Raw genomic sequence first — 19,952 nt, forward strand, 5'->3', positions numbered from 1 at the left:
TGTTACAACTGATCAGCCCATTCCTTGAATCCAGTGTGGTAGGCCCCGATTTCTCCGTTTTGGGAGATTTTAACCTACATCTTGAAAAAAGCTCCAACACATCTACAGCTTCATTGTATGACGCAATGGCCAACTTGGCTATGGTTCAGATCGTCAATCAAAGTACCCATGCAGCCGGGCATACCCTTGACGGGATTTTTTCATCTAATCCCGACATTAAACTCCTAGACATCCTACCAGTTCCCTGGTCGGATCATAAGGCCATAATCTTTACGATAAATACTAGAGACACCCGAAATGCAGCTGTCATTTCTTCCAATAGAACATCTTATCTGGATTGGGCCAAACTAGACGCCACCAAACTAAATGAACAGCTCACCCTATCCATCCCTGAATTAGCACTGGACAGCAACATCGCAACACATCAAATATCTAGCTGGATAAAAACAGCTATTCATGATTTAGTACCTTTAAAAAAGATCACCTCCAGGCGAAAAACCCCCTCTCAGCCTTGGTTTTCGGATGCCCTAAAAACACAAAAACAACTCTGTAGAAGGGCGGAGAGAAGATGGAGGACCAATTATGATCCTCTGCTGAAAGAAGTTTATAAAACCTCCTTGGTCTCCTACAAAAAATTAATTCTAATTGAAAAAAGCAAATATTTTGTCATGAAAATTAACGAGGCAAAGAATTCCAGCAAAGAACTCTTTGCCACTGTGAAAAAACTGACAAAAATCGACAGCGATAAACAAGCAACAATAAGCACTGAATTTAGTAACACCTTGGGCCAATTCTTTGTAGACAAAGTGACCACTGTCTATGAATCCTTTAAACTGACGGATGAGGTCACACCTACACAGTTACATACTATTTGTGATAAGGTTTCACAACTCTCAGACCATAGTACAGATTTCCACTTTGTACCACCGTCAGTTGAACAAATTCTTCAAACCGTCAAGTCTATGAAATCAGGGAGCCTGACGGATCCCTGCCCTCCCAAGGTCATACATCTTTTTCCAGAGCTTATGAGTGAGCAATTAGGCAGTCTATTCTCTCACATAATAAATTCCCGCCAATACCCTGATCTCTGGAAAATTACCTCGGTACTACCTCTTCTGAAAAAACCAAATCTGGACCCACAAACTCCAGCAAACTACAGACCTATTGCAAGAATTCCTTTTTCAGCTAAAGTTTTTGAAAAAATATTAAATAAGCAATTGTCAACTTTCCTCTCTGACACCCATGCCCTAGACCATTCGCAATTTGGTTTCAGAGAGGGTCACGGGACTGAAACAGCACTAATTACTGCAGTTGAGGAACTTAGATACATCTTAGATGCCGGAGGAAAGGCCGCCTTGATCTTACTTGATCTCTCGGCGGCCTTCGACACGGTCAATCACGGCATTCTTCTTACCCGTCTAACTGAAGCTGGAGTGCACTCATCAGCTCGATCATTGCTTGCCTCCTATCTGTCTAATAGAACGTTTACAGTAGAGTTGGGGGAAGCAAAATCAAAATCTTTCAGCTCCCCATGTGGTGTGCCTCAGGGGTCCTCTTTGAGCCCCACTCTTTTTAATCTTTACGTTAAGCCCCTTGCTGCTATTATTAGAAATTGTGGATTTCTGCCAGTCTCTTACGCCGACGACACCCAAATAGTGGTGTCAATCAAAAATAACATCAGGGACACAGCAGAAAAATTTCAAGAGTGCATGACTCAAATTAACCTATGGATGCAGAGGAATTGTCTAAAACTGAACGGAGACAAAAGTGAAGTCATGATGCTAGGCACGGACATGGAAATCTTGTCCCCGGATTGGTGGCCGAATAACCTAGGCGAGTGCCCACGTCCAGTAAACAAACTGAAAAATCTTGGCTTTATACTGGACAATAAGCTCACGTTTGATGCCCAGACAAATAAACTTGCATCTACTATGTGGTACATTCTGAAAGTAATCAGGAAACTCTTGCCTTTTATTCCCCTAGCTTCCCGCAAAACGGTGGTAACTGCCCTGGCCTTATCAAGGCTTGATTACGGGAATGCTCTATTTGCTGGGATCCAGGCTCAACACTTGGCTAAACTTCAACGCCTGCAGAATGCTGCGGCAAGATTAATCCTTGATATCCCCAGATCTGAGCCAGTCACACATAAATTAAAATCCTTACATTGGCTACCAATAGACAAAAGAATAAAATTTAAATCTGTCTGCCTGACATACAAGGCCTTGCAAGGGACCGGATCTAAGTTTTTGATAGACCACCTACAACTGTACGAGCCCCCTAGGACCCTTCGTTCAAGTCAATCTAAACTCATTCAGACAGCAAGATACAAGCAGGTCAGATGGGGGGGGAGAAGCTTTCTGTTACATGCAGCAAGGGCGTGGAATCTCCTTCCTATCACTATCAAAAACAGCCCCTCTATCCTATCTTTCAGGAAAGAGGTAAAAACCTGGCTGTTCTCTTCCTTCTAGACCAGACCGCTTTCTTTTTCACCAGGTAGTCATTGTCTCTGCTCAGCGCCAAGACGCCTATGGGCACACGTGCGCTTTATACATTTTTAATCAAATCAAATCACATTTACATACTCACAACAAATAAACATGTAAACATATGTATATTTATATTATTTTTCAGTAAGCTCAAGAGCATAAAGATCCAAGAGTCATTTTCTTCATCTTTCACTGAAGAAAATGGGCCAACGTATGTTTCACTGAGTCAGTATGTCAAGAAATAGCCAGTTCAATCAAAAATGTAAAGAAAACATTCAATATGCCTTTTTATATGCCGATTAAAAAGAAATAGCTCGCCTCTCTTCAGCGCTGTGTAGATTTTTTTCCAGCGAACACTTTTTTGTCTAAAAGACAGACACCACATACCCCAAAAGAAGTGATGGGTAGTATTCAATCAAGAACATACGATCCCCATCAAATCAAATGAAGAGAACCCTTCCAGCATCCAACCACGTCCCACTTGAACACTTTGCGTGTTCAGCTCTCCAACTACACCCTCAACTCTGCATCCCACATGTCCACCAGCACAACACGTAAATATCAAGGGGGAGGGAATGAGAAGCAGTGATCCATCCGGCTTCCAATGGTAGTACAAATAATCAAGTTAAGAGAGAATGGATCACTTGTCCTGTCAAATCAGGGTCTTTAGTATTGGGAAACTGTATAGAAAACCCTCATATGAGTACACAGGTCGGGGGCGGTGTATCTTGGTTCTCCGCCTTCGTGTACTGTCACAGCATCTTCATTGGGTTTCTTTTGTTTGTATGCTGTTCTCCACCTGGAGGTAGACCAACTGATTTTACAGTAGTGTCCAGGTATCAAAAAGAGGGATGTGCGAAGTGCTAATAAGTGGTGAAGTTAAAATTCCCTACTGCACTCAAAAAAAACAATTTTTTTTATTGAAGATACGAGTGAAGTGGGAAATTAAAATAGAATTGATGTTGTAAAACGAAGTTACTGGTCTATTGCATCAGTGAATAAGGTCAACATGTTTCAGCCTTCTCGCTCATTCTTAAGGCTTTCGTCAGGACCAAGGTGTGAAGGGGGCGCGTTCTGCCGCCTTTTCTGAGTGATCAGGTAGTCACTTATATGTTAGTTCGTTGAAAGAGTTATTGCCTCTGTAATTGAATTGAAATTATATATGTATTATAATCATCGCTATGCCCTCTAATCATTGTTAATAGTATAGTGACCATTTGTCCTACATAATTTAGTTAAGCTATGACAGTAATAACATAGTTTGCTAGTTGTCGTGCTATCAGATAAACAATTCGACAGGGAACTTGGCGCGCTAATTCATTCAGAGCAATATTGGGGAGGCTAGCTTCAGAGCCGTTAGAGGAGGGATGTTATTGGAGTTTTCTCAAATGCGGGTTACAGGCATGATTACGGTAGCGCTTTGTTAGCTAGGTGAAGAAACTATGCGTGTATGCAGGGATTTCAAATCCGGCAAAAAACGTTAGTTCACTTTAATTTAGTGTAATAGGCGAGCATGCGAATGTCAAGTGCGTGTCATCCAGCCTATAGTTAAGAAAGTTTATCGGCATCAATTAAAAGTACAGTTGCGCATTGTCATATCGGTGGAAAATATGTGCGCGTTTGTCGTGCTGGACAAAACGGCCAACTATGCCGTGAGAGCCGCTGCTGTTAGTTTAATCGAGTTCGCGTCATTCAGCCTCAATTACCAGCACAACACATCAATCCTACATTCTCCTGAGTGATAATCCCAAGTAGATGTCACCCAGACACTGGAACATGAAACCTACAACAAGACTGCACCGGCACGTGAAAACTACCTGACCCCAGAAAAGAACCAGTGACACAACCAGTGAGGAGAGCAAAGTCACTGCATTCTGTGGCATGGTGGAGTCCCTTTCACCAAGAAGCAACTATCAAGGAAAGGTGGAAGGCAGGGGACAGGCACCTTCTCTGACCCAGGTGCCCACGGTTCCCAGGATTGAGTACCTTGAAGCATGAGCCTACTTCCCAATGGAAGGATGTTTGAAAGGAAAGGGAAAAAAACCCACATTTTCTATGAACATTCCTTCCTATCAAATTTGATCTTACTCTTGCAAAACCCATGCAATGGTGTCATGGTCTCTCTAACAGGGAACCCGCACCAACAACTGCACTCTAACCGCAGACACACCAGATGCATTTACTAACTGCAGACAGAAGCACTAGGACAAGGAGACCCTGCAAAGCAGACAAGGAAACAAAAATATTGAGCAGAAAGATGTGTTCACAGGAACACGGAACAAATACACTCATTGGTACATAGAACATGCACACACTTGTGAATGGATAGGGATTACACCAACAGAGGTAAGAGTACAGTGGTATAGGTGTTAAGAAGAAACTTGCACGAGAACAGAAAAGAGACACACACTTGCAGAAGAGGAGTTGCATACTAAGAAAGAGGCCCAATAATGGACAAGGGAGAAAGGACAGGGAGACGGATTGGGGAGTGTGTGATTGATTGGCATGTTTAGTGCACTGTGAGTACATGCGGTAATAGACTGAAAGTGTGTAGTGTTTTTATGTGTGCATTGTACTTTTATTACTGCACAGTCTTCCAGATGGATAAGCATTTTTAGTAAAAACGTGTGGATCTATGCATTCCTTCGAAAATAACTTAACGCAATAGTAATAAATTAATTTTTTCTACAGCTCTTTGTACCACGTTTCTTGTGTTTCTAAGTGCAGTAAATAACAGGTCTCAACATTACACAAATAAATTGTACTAACTTACCGAACTCAGCAAGATTGAAGCATTTTTCCATTGTTTTCCTCACTATTTCGTTAATGTAATGAGAATTATGGTTGGGCAAATGTTTGACAAGAAACTGAAATCATCTATTTCCAAATTCAGAATTTTTTCAGGATTTATCCTTGATTCCAGCTAGTTTCCTACTAGGAGCAAGCAAGTAGAAACCGGAAGGGGGGGGGGGGGGGGGGGGGGGGGGGGAACTACCAGCAACAAATGTGTCTTACTAATAGTAAAAAGAAATACATTTAAAAACAAAAACACAAATCTCCCTATTTCACCTGCTTTAGTATGCTCAAACAAGGGCGCTTACAACAAAACGTTTGAAATCCTTTGAGTAAAAAAACATATACCTAGTCTCTTTACATAAACTGCTGGTAGTCAACACTTGACTTTCGACCTTCTTCAAATCCTCCCACACATTTCAAATGAAAAAGACGCTCACAATACTTTGTTACTTAATTCGCATCCACTGCCCGAGTGTTCCATGAGAAGTGCTCACGTTCAGTATTTAAAGTTAAAAAAAGCGTCACGGATACATTGCGAACCAAGCACTGGCAACTCTGGTAGAAAATGCTATTTTATGGGCATCATGCTCTTTATCACATTAGAGTCTCGTGTGATTAGAGCTTACCCTGATGGTTTTGCCAATGCCGGGTAAAAAGTAGCAACAAGCATTGGCATAGCCAATAGGTCTCGCCTTTGGGACCTTATAAGTGTTTAGCCATGCAATAGTTGCATAACTAAATACTTATAAGGTCCCAAAAGCGAAACCTATTGGATATGCTAAGCGGCCGCGAAAGTGAAAGTGATCGCGGTCAAGCGCGGAGCGTGCGCACATGCACTGTAGCTCTAGGCTGGTAGCACTTTTTGGAGCCCTCTCAATAAGTCTCGCGGCTAGACCTAAAAAGGGAGTGCATTTTGTATCGGATGCATACAGGAGTTAAAGAATTGAACGTGAACAACAGCACGATGACCGAGTGTACTTTTCAAATGTAAAAAGTACCTGATGTATTTCAATGCAAAAACTCTCTAGAAGGTACAATGATGTAGGGGAGAGGAGTTGGCCTAACGGCTAGGGCGCTCGGCCTCGGACCTGGGGGACTAGGTACGAGTCTCAGTAATGACGCTGAACATCCTGCGATTCTAGACAAATCACTTAATCTCCTCGTGCCTAACAAAGAATGAATGTGTGTCCTAATGTAACGTAACTGGTGCTATGTAAAGTGCTCTGATACCCGACTGGATTCGGGTCAAGTTCGCGCTATATAAAAAACTCTGCAATATAACAAACAGCTAATATCGCGAAGTGAGAGAGGAACATTCCTCTGGGTGGAGCCAAAGCTCATTATATGCATATTTCCAAGAATTAGGACCTCATTGTGAGTCAGGACTGTCGAACACGAGGTTGTGGCCCGACCATCGTGACCTCGGCGGTCCAACTGCCGTATTACGAGTGCGGTTGTCGGACCGCAACCAGCCCGTTACAACACCGCTGGCACTACTAGGATCCTGGATTCTGCGGTGCTGAGGGCGTGTAAAATGAGGAGGAATGGAAGCGGTGCCGACCCCGGCATCGCTGTCCAAATTAGGAGTTGCCCTTACGGAAGCCTGTTCATGGCGGTGATCCTGCCATGAAAAAGCTGGCGGAAAGGCAAGGAGAGAGCCCCAACCAGGGCCCCCGGACGTCGCAGCTCATTGTGAAACGTGGCTGGGGGCACATGGTGTGCCCCCCATGTCTGTATTGCCATGGCTGCACTGTGAGCCATGCACTACAAGGTGCATGCCAACAGTGCGCACACAACAGTGCAGGCGCTGCTGTGCGGCTCCATTAGCTTCAGGCTCACTCAATGAGCCGAAGCATGCAGACTCCGCAAGACCGCAGCTGGCACACCGCCGGCCCCGCAGTCATTTCATTACACAGCAGTCGAAAGAACGCCAGTGCTGCGGTCTTCAGATGAACACAGGATAGGCTGTCAGGCCACCCATGTCGTAACGAGGACCTTAGTGACAATATGACATGGCAACAGCTGAACTGCCCGGCATTTCAGACCAAAAAAAGGGGGATAATTAGCGGTTCTGTAATTTCAGCTGTTCAATGCGTAACATACATGCTGGGTGGAATTTCACCCTTAAGTGCCTTTTAATTGGCAAGAGTACCAAAATAGTGGGTGAATAAGTGTGGATTCCAACACTGGAGAAATTAAGATCCAGGGGCAGGTGTTATACCTTCAAACTTGTTAGTTACCCACCCCTGAGGATCTCAGACTAGATTCAACACCCCTGGGGTCACATCAAGACTACAGCTAGAGGTGACAAATTCAGAAGTGCTTAAAGGCTATTATGGCCAAATGAACACTGACACTGACGCAGAGGATCTCGAGTCACCAGGGCGCATTGTGAAAAGGAGGATAATTCTACAATGCCTCTCATCAATGTGATCAATATCCAGCGAGTGTGGAAATGCATTAAACTTTCACAACGGATTAACATGTGTTTCATGAAGTAAGCCCTCAACTACTAAACATAGGAAACAAATTCATAAAAAGATGGGTTTTCCTCAGGGATTATTTGCTTAACTTTATCGGCAGTGCTGTGCCTAGTCTGAGAGAAGCACCTCGGAAAAACAATAGGTAATTGAACAATTCTGTAAAATGGTAATTCATGATCAGCTTTTTTACAAAAAATATCCACTTTTCAAAAGTCTTACTGCATATAAGCTTGTCTTGGGTGAAGGACTGATTTTACGAGAGAGGATTTCAGCACCACATAAATGTCACTTGGCACTTGCCTTCAGGAATATGGGAATCAGTGTTGTTCTTGGCCTTTTCAGTGAGCAACAGATGGGAACGTGTTAGAGCAGAAACACTACTAGCTAAAAGCTTACAAAAAAAGAAGAAAAAAAAGAAACAAAATAGATTTTCTTTCTAGGCAGGCAAATAAAGCGGTCAATGATTCCCCAGGGTGGTGCACAACACGAACATATTTAAGGGTTTATTACAGGATCAATGGCACACCACTATTAAAATTCTTTTGCACTTGCATTTCTCAATGCAAGAGAAGAAGTACTTAACACAAGATTCATAAGAGGGCGTTGATTTACATTCGTTTCCAAGGCAGGATCATAAATATTTCACAATGTATGTTCAGCTGAAACATCCAAGTAAATGTTTGGCAACTAGCCCTTACCCATTCGGCTACAAGGTACTCACCCTAGCAAATCTGGCCGCGCTGCCATACTAACTGGCGTGTCAGGAAAAATGCACCATCAGTAGGGAAGAAATGGGGCAGGACAAACACACTGCTGTCAAAGATACTATCAAACCTTGGTATTGATTGTAAGAGCATTTAAAAAGCGATTACTATGGCTTCAGAACCTCAATATTCATACTGCTGAAGTCCTTACTGTGTATGTAGTGTTTCGATACTGGGAGGGGCGATTTTGAAAGCTGTAAACCTAATTAATGCGGAATAGCAAACTGTTTTTGCAAATTCTTGCATATCTACCAGAGATACCACACTGTACATGGCATATGAATCCGTGCACTATAAATATAACAAAACCAGCATGTATTACATACACACTGGATCTCAGCAAACTGAACTGCCTCAGGGCACTTGTAGACGTGGAGGAGTAGGTTGCCTAAGGGGTTCAGAAAGATGATGTTATCGTTTTCTAAAAGTAAAGTGGTTGGCTTTATTGGCCATGATCATTCTATAGCCCAGGTTCCCTGGGCTACAGGGCAAAATAATATCAGAGCCCCTGGACTCCATTACCTGCTGCATAATTTGAAGACTTTAAAAAATAAAATGTGTTTCTAGCTCAAAGTAGACACTTGCACAATATGACATGTATTACATTGTTCTGCAGAGCAGCTTTTAATGTAAAGGGAGGCCACCTCAATGGTGCAACCCTGAGCACATAATTTGGTACTCTACCACCGCATAATCCCAGTGGCCCTGTGTAAGATCTTCTCATCACATCATACGGCATAAAACGGCAACAATTCATAACCTAAATTTCCACAGAAACTGGACTGAAGCAAGGCTGCTAATTAGCCCCGTTACTTTTTTCTTTGTACGTAGCTGATTTACCCGAATGTTCTTCTCTCCTAGAAGGAGATGCGCCGTCCTTTTGCATGCCGTATGTATGCAGACGATATTGCAATCATGGACCTGACTCCTAATGTCAGGCCAGTAATCGGACGCCATTTTGGTTAGCCCTCTAGCAGCTGGGGATACTTAAGCCAGGATGATGCAAGCGCGCATCGTAATAGATGGTACTACTAGCGCTTACGCTGTATGCTGAAGCTGAACTCGTTTTTGCTTACTCTTACTGATATTGCGGCTCCCTGCCCTCTTATAGTAACTAGGGTAGGTAATTGCGCGCATTACTCGCTTTGGTTTTAAAATATATTTGTAAATCTCTTTTAGTTGTTATTTTAAATAAAGCTTACTGCCCACTCACCTGCAATTAAAACTGGAAAACACACCTCGCTACTTAGCGAGCTACACTAGAACCTCTTCAGGTTAGGACAGTAATCGGGCGCCATTTTGGTTAGCGCTCTAGTAGCTGGGGATACTTAAGCCAGGATGATGCAAGCGCGCAGCGAGCGCACGCAACAGGCGCGCGCAGCAAGCACGCCGATGGCACGCAGGAGGCACGCCAGAGGCAAGCCAGTCTGCGCCAGTTCGCCGCCAGGACCCCTGGTAGGTTGCCATTATCAACATTACATATCCTAAATATACCCCGCAGATATTCGCGTGACTCTTTATTAGATCTTAAGCCTGCCCCCTGCAAACTATCCTTTCACCTATACCGCGTATTAGAGGGCCCTTTTTCTTGCCGAGCTTGTAGATTTCAGACCACTGAGTGTCTCTGTCCCTCTTTGATTACTATCTGACAGCTTAATTTTAAAGATCCATCTCACTCTCTAAAGAATCTCTTTCCCAATCTAACACCTCCCCTAGGGAAAAATATCGAGTGGAAATGTTTTTGGGCTAATGTTTGGTCTCTCCCTAAGCATGCTACAGAAATATGGGATATCCTGACTGATCTAAAATCCGAGATGTCCTTCATTACTGAGACCTGGATTAAACCATCCTCCACTCCTGCCATTGCTTTGGCCATTCCGGAGGGCTATCGTATTTCGATATTTGATAGAACAGGCAGAGTGGGCGGGGGTATAGCTATAACTTATAAAGAAGCCCTAGCAATTACCATTCTAGATCAAATGGGCACAGAGGCGTTTGAATGCCTCGTATTTAGATTAGATCTTTCTACACGCTGTAGCTGGAAAGGTGCTTTGGTATATAGCCTACCTGGCCCGACACTAGATTTTACCAGCCAATTGCAAGATTTTATCTCTCCTCATATAATTGCTACTCGTAAATTTCTTCTGCTAGATTTTAATATCCATAGCGAAGATGCCCTGAACCAGGATGCAAGGCTATGTTTGCAAGATCTGGCTGCCTCTGGATTAGTTAAAATTAACTCTGCTGCTACTCATGTAGCTGGCCACAGTCTGGATCTCATTTTGACCAATTCCCAGGATATCAAATGTGGTGACACCTACCCGCTTACTTGGACTGATCATTCACTAATAAATTTTCAATTTATTAGCCCTACTAACTGTATTTCTGCTGCATCCACAACCCCAGCCACTCGCCAGTTTAGACCATGGCATAAATTGACCTGTGATCATCTTTCTTCGCTATTTTCTTCCTGGGACAGGGAAACCATGTTCTACAATGTCGATCAACAACTCGACCTTTTTAACTCTCTTATCTCAAATGTGCTTGATAAGATGGTCCCTATGAAGCTTCTCACTCATCCTCTAAAATGTACCCCCACTGATTGGTACTCTTCTGCTTTACGAGAGGAAAAAAGCTCTTGTAAGAAGCTAGAACGTTTATGGCGACTCTCGCACAATGAGCAAGATAAAACTAATTATAAGACTGCAATATCTAACTATCGCAATAACATTAAAAAGGCTCGCAAATAGCATATTGCGTCCGCATTAGATCAAGCAGGAAATAATTCTAGAATGCTCTTTCAAATCGTGAAGGATTTTACTAATCCTAAATCTTGTGAGACCAGAGACATCTCCTCCCAAACTCTATGTGACAATATTTCTTCCTCCTTTATCCAGAAAATTGAAAATATCTATCAAAAAATGATTTCATCTTACACCTCCTTTCCTGTCTCTATTGTCGATCTATCAAATTATACTAGTGAAGACTCTCAATTATGCACCTTTCCTAATGTTACTATCATAGAAGTATCATCTTTACTGGAATGTACTAAATCTGGCTCCCCTCTTGACATTATTCCAGCTAAAGTCGCATCTAAACTTTCGGCTCAACTTGCTTTACCCATATGTTCCATTATCAATAGCTCTCTAAATTCCGGTAGTCTCCCGCAAGAATGGAAACATGCCCAAATTATTCCTATTCGAAAAAATCTAACAACTCATCCGTCTGAGTTGACCAATTACCGCCCCATTTCTTTGCTTCCTCTATAGAGCAAGCTCATAGAAAAACACATTAATAGACACCTATCGGCGTTTATGGAGTCCACTCATGCACTTGATATTTCTCAAATCAGGTTTTCGAGCTAAGCATAGCACGGAGACTGCCTTAGTGGAAGTAACGGACAATATCAGGATGGCTCTGAATAACGGTCAAGCAGCACTTTTGGTGCTGCTTGACCTTTCAGCAGCGTTCGATACCATTTCTCATCAAATCCTGCTGTCCAGACTGCAGGGGCTTGGAATTAAAGGACTTGCACTGAAGTGGTTGGCAGATTTTCTGACAAACAGAACTCAGGCAGTCACTATGGGCTTCTATAAATCTGCTCCCTGTCAAGTTACCAGGGGTGTCCCCCAGGGCTCATGTTTGAGCCCTACTCTTTTCAACATCTATGTGACCCCACTGGCGAAACTTATGAGAAATCTGGGGTTTAGTCCCATTTCTTACGCGGATGATACCCAACTCATCCTCACCTTTGATAAAAAAAGATCAGACACACAACATATTTTCTCCAAAGGTATGATGGCTATTGCCTCTTGGATGCAAAGCAATTTCCTCCAATTAAACTCCGAAAAATCTGAGATTATGTTGTTTGGAGGTGCTGCCATCTGCTGGTCGCCAAACCGGTGGCCTGAGGAGTTGGGTAAAGCCCCGATTCCAAAAGAGGAGATAAAACATCTAGGCATCAAACTGGATCAAAAACTTACCTTAGATGCCCATGTCAATTCAACTGTTGGCACTTGTTATCATGTTTTGAGCCTGCTTAAGAGAATCTTTCCTTTGCTTCCTATCTCTACTAGGAAGACTGATTCAGGCCCCGATTATGAGCAGAATCGATTATTGTAATGCTCTGCTTCTTTCTACGCACGTAGCCTCTTTAGGAAAATTGCAGGTCATACAAAATACGGCAGCCCGTCTCGTGACGGGTTTACCGCCTAGGACTCCTTCTCTGCCTGTGCTACTAAAGCTTCATTGGCTTCCAGTGAAAAAAAGAGTGGAATTTAAGATAGGATGTATGACCTTTAAGGCCTTAAATAAGCTTAGTCCTTCCTATCTTGCCAGGAAATGTAATACCTATACTCCTGTATGCTCTCTTAGATCTGGATCTAAAAGATTACTTTCTATTCCTAGAATTAAAAAGTCGCGCACCGGAGGCAAAGCTTTTTCTTACCTTGCCCCGAGTTTCTGGAAGGGCCTTCCACAATATCTCCGCAATGATATGACCATTCTCCAGTTCAGAAAGCTTTTGAAAACATATCTCTTCTAACTCGTTTGCCATGGTTGTTTATTTGTTACAAGCGCAGAGATACCCCTCGGGGTGATTCAGCGCTATATAAAATTATAAATAATAATAAGAATAATAATGGGTTGAATAAAAAGATGATATCTTTACAGAAATATATGATGGCACGGTACCTAAAGATAAAGGTTTCTAAAAGTAAAGTCCTGATTATGAAATGTATTAGAAATAGAAAATTATGTAATTTTAACTGGCGAATTGGTTCCGGAAAATTGATGGTAGATTCTTTTCTTTATTTGGGGAAAGTAATAACGGGTAATACAAACAATAAGCAACATATTGAACATAGTTAGTCTAAAGCTGTAACACACGCAAATGGTTTACCCATATTTAAAAGTGCAATGGGTCGAAGACATTTTTTTACATTTGCTTACTGTTTTTAAAGCAAAAATTCCTCCCACTCTGCTATTGAAACTATCCCAGTAACGGTCTGGAGTTTTTTAGATAAAATTGAAGGCCAGAATTAACGTAAATTATTTAATTTGAATACCTCGTTCCCAATATCGGCTAATAGACTGGAATTTGGTTTGATAGGTTCATTCACTAAAGGCTTAGCTAGTATATTACGTTGGTGATACCAGCTAAAGAATAGTGAGTTACACATATTAATGGGTTTCATGTGTAAGGAAATTTTTGACGGACCCACTGATAAATACTTCTTTTCACTTGACTTCTCCTTGGCATTGAATTATTTTAGCATAAAGGAGGAGTCAGTGAACTCCCTCTCGCTTTTAAAATGTAAATCTTCTTTTAAAAACATAAGTTGTATGGTTAGTTTTCATAGAGATGGTAAGTTTTGCAGATCAAAAGAAAGGTTGAAAATAATAGCAATGTCAAATACACCGAGAATCCCTCAGAGATGTTTATCTTGGAATTTAGTACATGGTGTTGGATGTTTGCTTACATTATCTCATATGAACCGTTTGCCATTAAATGATCTACTGGCTAATTGGTATCCTGCCACTAAATTGGAAAAAATTGTGCTTTTGTAATCTGGGCATTCAGAATGTCGATCATATTCTGTTTGTTTGCCCAGCTTTAGCTGAGTTTCGTTACCGATGGCTTCAATCTATGTTTTTGCAAAATTGCATCAAGAATGTATCATCAGCTAGTGAATTCCTTCTTTTTCCCAAAAATGAAATAGTGTGTATACAATTATTATTATTTTTTTTTTAAGGAGTTTAGGAATCTATTTCAGTCTTCACTACCTTTATTTATGCTGGTCCCTATTTTAAATTGTTGTTTTTAACTGCTGCTGCTCAGGGAGAATGAAAATCTTAATTATAAATTTGCTAATTTTTTCCTTGGAGCTCCGTCTGGCTTACACATTTCTGCTGCTACACGATGCAATTTCTCTAAAAATTGGTCCTATTTTAAAGCTGATATTGTATACTATCGTAATGTTTACACATGTTTCTGCTGCTATTTAAATGCACTTTGCACAGAATAGGATATCTTGCTGGTATTCGTCATTGCCAGGGAAAAAGTTGTTAGTCACAAATGTTTCAGTTATCTCATTAGAACCTGTTTTGTTTACAATTCTTTGCTGCTGCACATTGCACTTTATGTTTTTTGATTTACTGTGAAGTCGATATTGTATTGTATTCCATTACCTACAAAATTGCATATGTATTTAAATGTATGTCCTTTGTCGATTAATGAATAACCTTCTGGCTATCCGGTGCTACTGATTGTTCCTATTTGCTCGTAGACCTTCTATTTTTCTGTGTTATAGAAACTTGAGAATTGGCCATGAAGGAGAACGTTTCTTGATGATGGGCTTTTTTGAATTTAATACTGCCATTGCTATATAGTTATAAATTCTGTGTCAGCGAACTTTGAAACAATTACGCTGGAATTTAATTTAATATCTTATTCTATTTTCGAAGGCAATAAACTGAGTTTGTATTTCAATGTGTATTTATATAATAATTGTGAGTATTTTTTAGGTGGCCCTCATTGGAGAACCAAATTCTTGATAAAATTGAATTGAATAGCATTCTAACCACTATACATAACAATGCCAGCTTGCTGAACTTCAGCCTCAGACGCATATTCCTAAAGTCCATAATGCAAAATTAAGAGGCGGGATTCATCAGACATGCACCGGAAAGGTCCATAGATATCTTGTGTTTTGGCAGACATGTTTTGGGGCCTTCTTGTTTCCTATAGTTTGAAAATGGACCGCGACTGTGGCACTAGCATAATCAAGGAGCTAGCTTAGTAGTTTTTCCTACTGTGCCAATCTGGAACACTTGAGAGCAGAAGAATTGAGATTTCTGACAGGCCGGCCAAACACTGGTTTCTGTAGTCAAGCCAGTCATTTAGGCTATGACCCACTAACACTAGGTGGCCCTTAAGGGGGTGAAAAGGAAGTAAGTGGAGTCCATGTTAGAGGTGCAAATGATGGGCCCGATCTATATATCAAGGGTCATTTAGTAGAAGCTCCTAGGCTTATGTTCTTGGTGGAGGGCCAATTGACTGGCCTAAGATGAGTGGCAAGTTTAGAATAGAAGGTTGAAGTCGTCTTTGCCATAGTTCAAGAAACATTTTTAGGTTAAAAAGTTAAATGTGTAGCATCCAAACATGACAGGAAGGAAGGAAAGGAGGCACCACAGTGGCCAAAATATTAAATCAATGCCAGCATGAAAAAAAGTTTCACATTTATAAAATGCCAACAATATCCTGCAAAGCAGCAAGAGGAGTGTTCCAGATAGTCTGCTCCAATAAAGTGGCATCACATTGGGAATAGAAAATGAAATCTTAGGACTATATTAGCTTTAACTATTTTAGGTAATGTGTTCACTCGACCATTGCTGCCTCCAAACAGGATAGAAATTTGTATCAGTGAAAAACGAGGACCAAGGCTTGGTAGAGCAGCGAGCTGATGGAAAACAAGAAAACAAAACAGGAACAGATGGTGCAAAGCTGGATAGAAGAATTGCATAATTATGCAAAGCCTTTGATGGTATTTATAGCTCAATTTGAAACAGTTTTCCTGTTTAAGGGAATAGGTTTCTAATGTGAGAAATGCAGAAGAGCAGATTTTTAGGAGAATAGCAAATGTACTACTCTGAGGTTGCGAAACTAGGTGGAATTATTAGGTTGCACCACCCCCCACATACCAAATTAATGCAATCCATCTCTCGCACAATTGGTATGTAAAATAACAGATGCTTTGCAGATTTCAGTCACAGGATTAGTATCTCACCCACTCCATGAAATAAAGAAGGGGTAGTCATGCAAATAATAACACATTTCAAATATACGAGCCAGATGTTTGTCTTCCAAAGGTGAGAATCCTCGATGTAAGATCAGATCAACCTTGAAAAAGTCATGTCAAATATTTCTTCAAGAGAACCAACTAGTTTTCAAATATTCCCTTGCCCGATATGATTATTTCCAAGCACCTTCATCTCCATTTCAGTCAGAGTCAAAAGACATTTCCATATGATAGTAATTTACTGTAATTTAGGGAGGGCTAAATGTTATACTTTCCTTCAGAAAACGCAAAGACTTTCCACCAGCAAAGTTTTTCCATCAATTAAGTTAAAGCATTTACCTACTACATGTCAAAATATATGTGACATTATCTGGGACATCACAAAGCCTACTGTTGTTCATATTGGTATTTGGTGGAACAAAGGTGTGTGTTTGTTGAACTCATCTGGTAAACAAAGGCTTATGGCTCCTTGAACAGCCCATCAAGCTGATGTGATGGACTTTAGTCCGCCAGCCAGTCGACATTAGGGCTGAGTGAAACTAGTTTAGAAACCGTAACTTAATCTCTTTCTTAGTTTGTAATTGAAAGTATGCATAGGCTGTCTCAGACTCTTCATCAGAAACGAAATAGCTACTTACCTGTAGTGGTGTTACAGCTTGAAGAATTTTCCGGATTCACACGCTGTGATTTACTCTGCCATCTAGTATATTATGCCATCTTGTATATTAGCCATTCTTCTCTTTCCTCTTTTTTAGGTCACGCCTGAGTCAGCGAATGCGCTGCGCTGCGAGACATTTAGTAAGCGGGTTTTTAAAGTGCTACAGAAGGTTTTTGCCGGCCACCAGCTGGCGGTTACGTGCACAATGGCGAGTAGAGGCGCCATATGGCTTTCCAATCTCGTCATGGTGCGCGCACACCACTCGCCAGCCTACTGTCACTTTTCCCATCGCGCGCGGGCGCGCACCACTCGCATCCACTTTTTGCTCGCGCTTCTTGTTATTAATTCATTAGCTTTTGGTCTGAATGCATGTGCATTAGCCGTGAGTAAATAGGTGCTAATTCCCTGAGGATAGCACATAGCAGACCATAATCCGTAAAAGTGTATTGATTCCTCTTTTTTTCAGTTTAACTGGGTCAAATATATCTTTATTTGGGCGTGTTCCTGTTCGCACCGATGCTGTGCTTTGTAAGGGGTGTCTGCCCTCCCCCTCGCGCCCGCTCGCTGCGAGAGCACGAGCTTCCTAGTGCCAGCATGTGGTGTGTCTGCCCTCCCCCTCGTGCCCTCTCGCTGCGAGAGCACGAGCTTCCCAGCGCCAGCAAGTAACCAGAGGTATCTGTAGGGCTGGGTCCACCTTCAGCCCAGCCCTCCTCCCTCCTTGAACACCCCCTTGTCCTCAGCCCACCCACCCGCCTGCTCTACGTTCCTCTCTTTCTGTGCTGCGGACAGAAGATCCCGCTCCTAATCTGCGGAAAGGTAAGTCCCTGGTGAATCTATCTCTCGTCTCCTGTCTTTCTTCCCTTTCTTTCCAGCAGCCCACCTCTGGTGCTCACTTTCTTCTGTCTTTCTAACACTCTGCCCCCATTCTCAGTTTTTTGCCTGGGGCACAACTCTTCCAGTTACCCGCAAGGCGCTCTTTTCTCCTTACATAGCCCCTTAAAGGCAGCAGACCAGCAGCCCTCCTTTCATACAGTTACTCTCCCCTCCTTTATACTATTTGTCTTTCCCTGTGCAGTTGCGCCTTTATTTTAACCCTCCTCCCCTTTCTGTTCTCTTGTTGTCCTCCCGTGCCATTTCTTGGGCTCCATCTTTTTCATTCTGCCTTCAATTCTTCTATGGTTGCAAAAGAGCCCCTTCTCCTGCCGCACTCAGTTGTTTGGGGAATGGGGTCCCCTGAACCCGCAACTTACTCCAGAAGTCTGGCGCTCACTCCTAGTCTGTGTGCCCCGGAGTACCACTAACCCCAGCGAGCCCGCATCTTTCCGGGTGACCCTGCTGGCTTATCACAAAGGGGATAAGAGCCCCCCTCAACATAGGAGCTCCCATGCAGTTCCTTCCGCCACGCAGGGCGCACCTCATTTCAAGAATAAATAAACAAAATAAACACCTCGGGGAAAATGTACTGTTATTTTACTCAACGCAGTAACCAAAGTTGTTCTGTTCCGTTGCGTGAAAGGGCAAGAGGGGACAGCTAAAAAAGAGCCATCCAAAGCCGGAGTCAAGCCTATTCCGCCCATAATGTTACTTTTTACTCCATTGCAATAACCCAAGCCTCACATGAAAGACCCACCTCTATAATGACAGCAATTTTTGAATGAAAGAAACTCGCATTTTTTTGTGCACACAGTATATTTCAAACTAACGTATATTTAAACAAGCAGAGCCAATAAAGAATGGTTCAGCTGGTTAAATAAATTTAAAGCAAGCATTGGCATAGCCAATAGGTCTCGCTTTTGGGACCTTATAAGTATTTCGTTTTGCAGCACAATATCCTTGGTGCAACAACATCAGCTGTTGTATGGCTAAACCTTGTACCGTATAAGTGTTTAGCCATGCAATAGTCGATGTTGTTGCACCAAGGATATTGTGCTGTATAAGTAAATACTTATAAGGTCCCAAAAGCTAGACCTATTGGCTATGCCAATGCTTGTTTGTTGTTGTTGGGCGTCGACTGTCTCCACCTTTGGTGCCTAGTCCAACCTCTACTGATGTCCGACGCCTCTTCCCAGAAGCCTTCTTGTGTCGTGGCAATCTTCGGATTCTTTTTTCCCCCCACGACCATCTGTCTTTTCTATGTTTCGTGGTCTTCCTCTTGTCAGCATATTATTTAAGTCCCTTGTTAACTTCTGCTCGCCTCATTTCCTGGGTGAAGCTGCAAAACTACTCTACAGGTAAGTAGACATTTCGTTTTGCAGCATAAATCTTTTCTTTTTTTAGTGTGGGTGACAAATTTTCCATGTTTATGGAAAACCCCAGTCTGAGGAGTCATCACTGTTTTTATGCAGTTCCTGCACTTATGAAATGAGTTTGCCTTTACCAGCTGGTCGTCTAGGTAAGGGTACGCGTGTATTCCTTGCCTTCTCGGGTGAGCCGCAACTGCTGCTAAACATTTCATAAACCCTCTGGGTGCTGATTTTGTTTCAAATGGCAGCACTCGAATAGGTAGTGTGGACTGTCTATAACGAAGCATGAGAATTATTTTTGTGCTTGTGGTTCATTGGGATGTGTAGAAATACATCTTTTAGGTCTATGTTTGCCACAGAGACTCCCTGCTGAGGCTGCGGAATGAAAACTTGCAGCGTTGTCATTTTGAATTTCCGTGTCTTTATGAACTTGTTAAAGAAACGGAGGTCTACTATAGGCCGGAGCAACCCGTCTTGTTTTTGTATTGGAAGTATGTTGAGTAGTTTCCCAGATTGATCTGCTTCCTGGACGCTCTCTTACTATTGCCTTTTTCTGCAACAATTGTCTCACCTCTCAAAGAAATCTTTTCTTGTCTTGTATGGTTGTTTTTCCTCGGCCCTCCCCCTGGTGGGTGTTTGACCAATTCTATAAAATAGCTGTGTTGGCTGATGTTGAGTATCCACTTGTGTGAAGTGACCTTCCGCCACTCCTGGAAGAAGGCT

At 42.2% G+C, this 19,952-nt stretch overlaps 1 protein-coding gene across 5 annotated transcripts in view; it reads right to left on the reverse strand.

Moving 5' to 3' along the window:
• The window catches only part of ARHGAP21 (Rho GTPase activating protein 21), a 442,217-nt gene that overhangs the window by 361,733 nt on the left and 60,532 nt on the right, over nt 1-19,952 (reverse strand). The gene's annotated exons all lie outside the window — the stretch shown is intronic.

This window comes from Triturus cristatus, chromosome 10, assembly GCF_964204655.1.
Source record: "Triturus cristatus chromosome 10, aTriCri1.1, whole genome shotgun sequence".
In the NCBI taxonomy this organism is placed as follows: domain Eukaryota; kingdom Metazoa; phylum Chordata; class Amphibia; order Caudata; family Salamandridae; genus Triturus; species Triturus cristatus.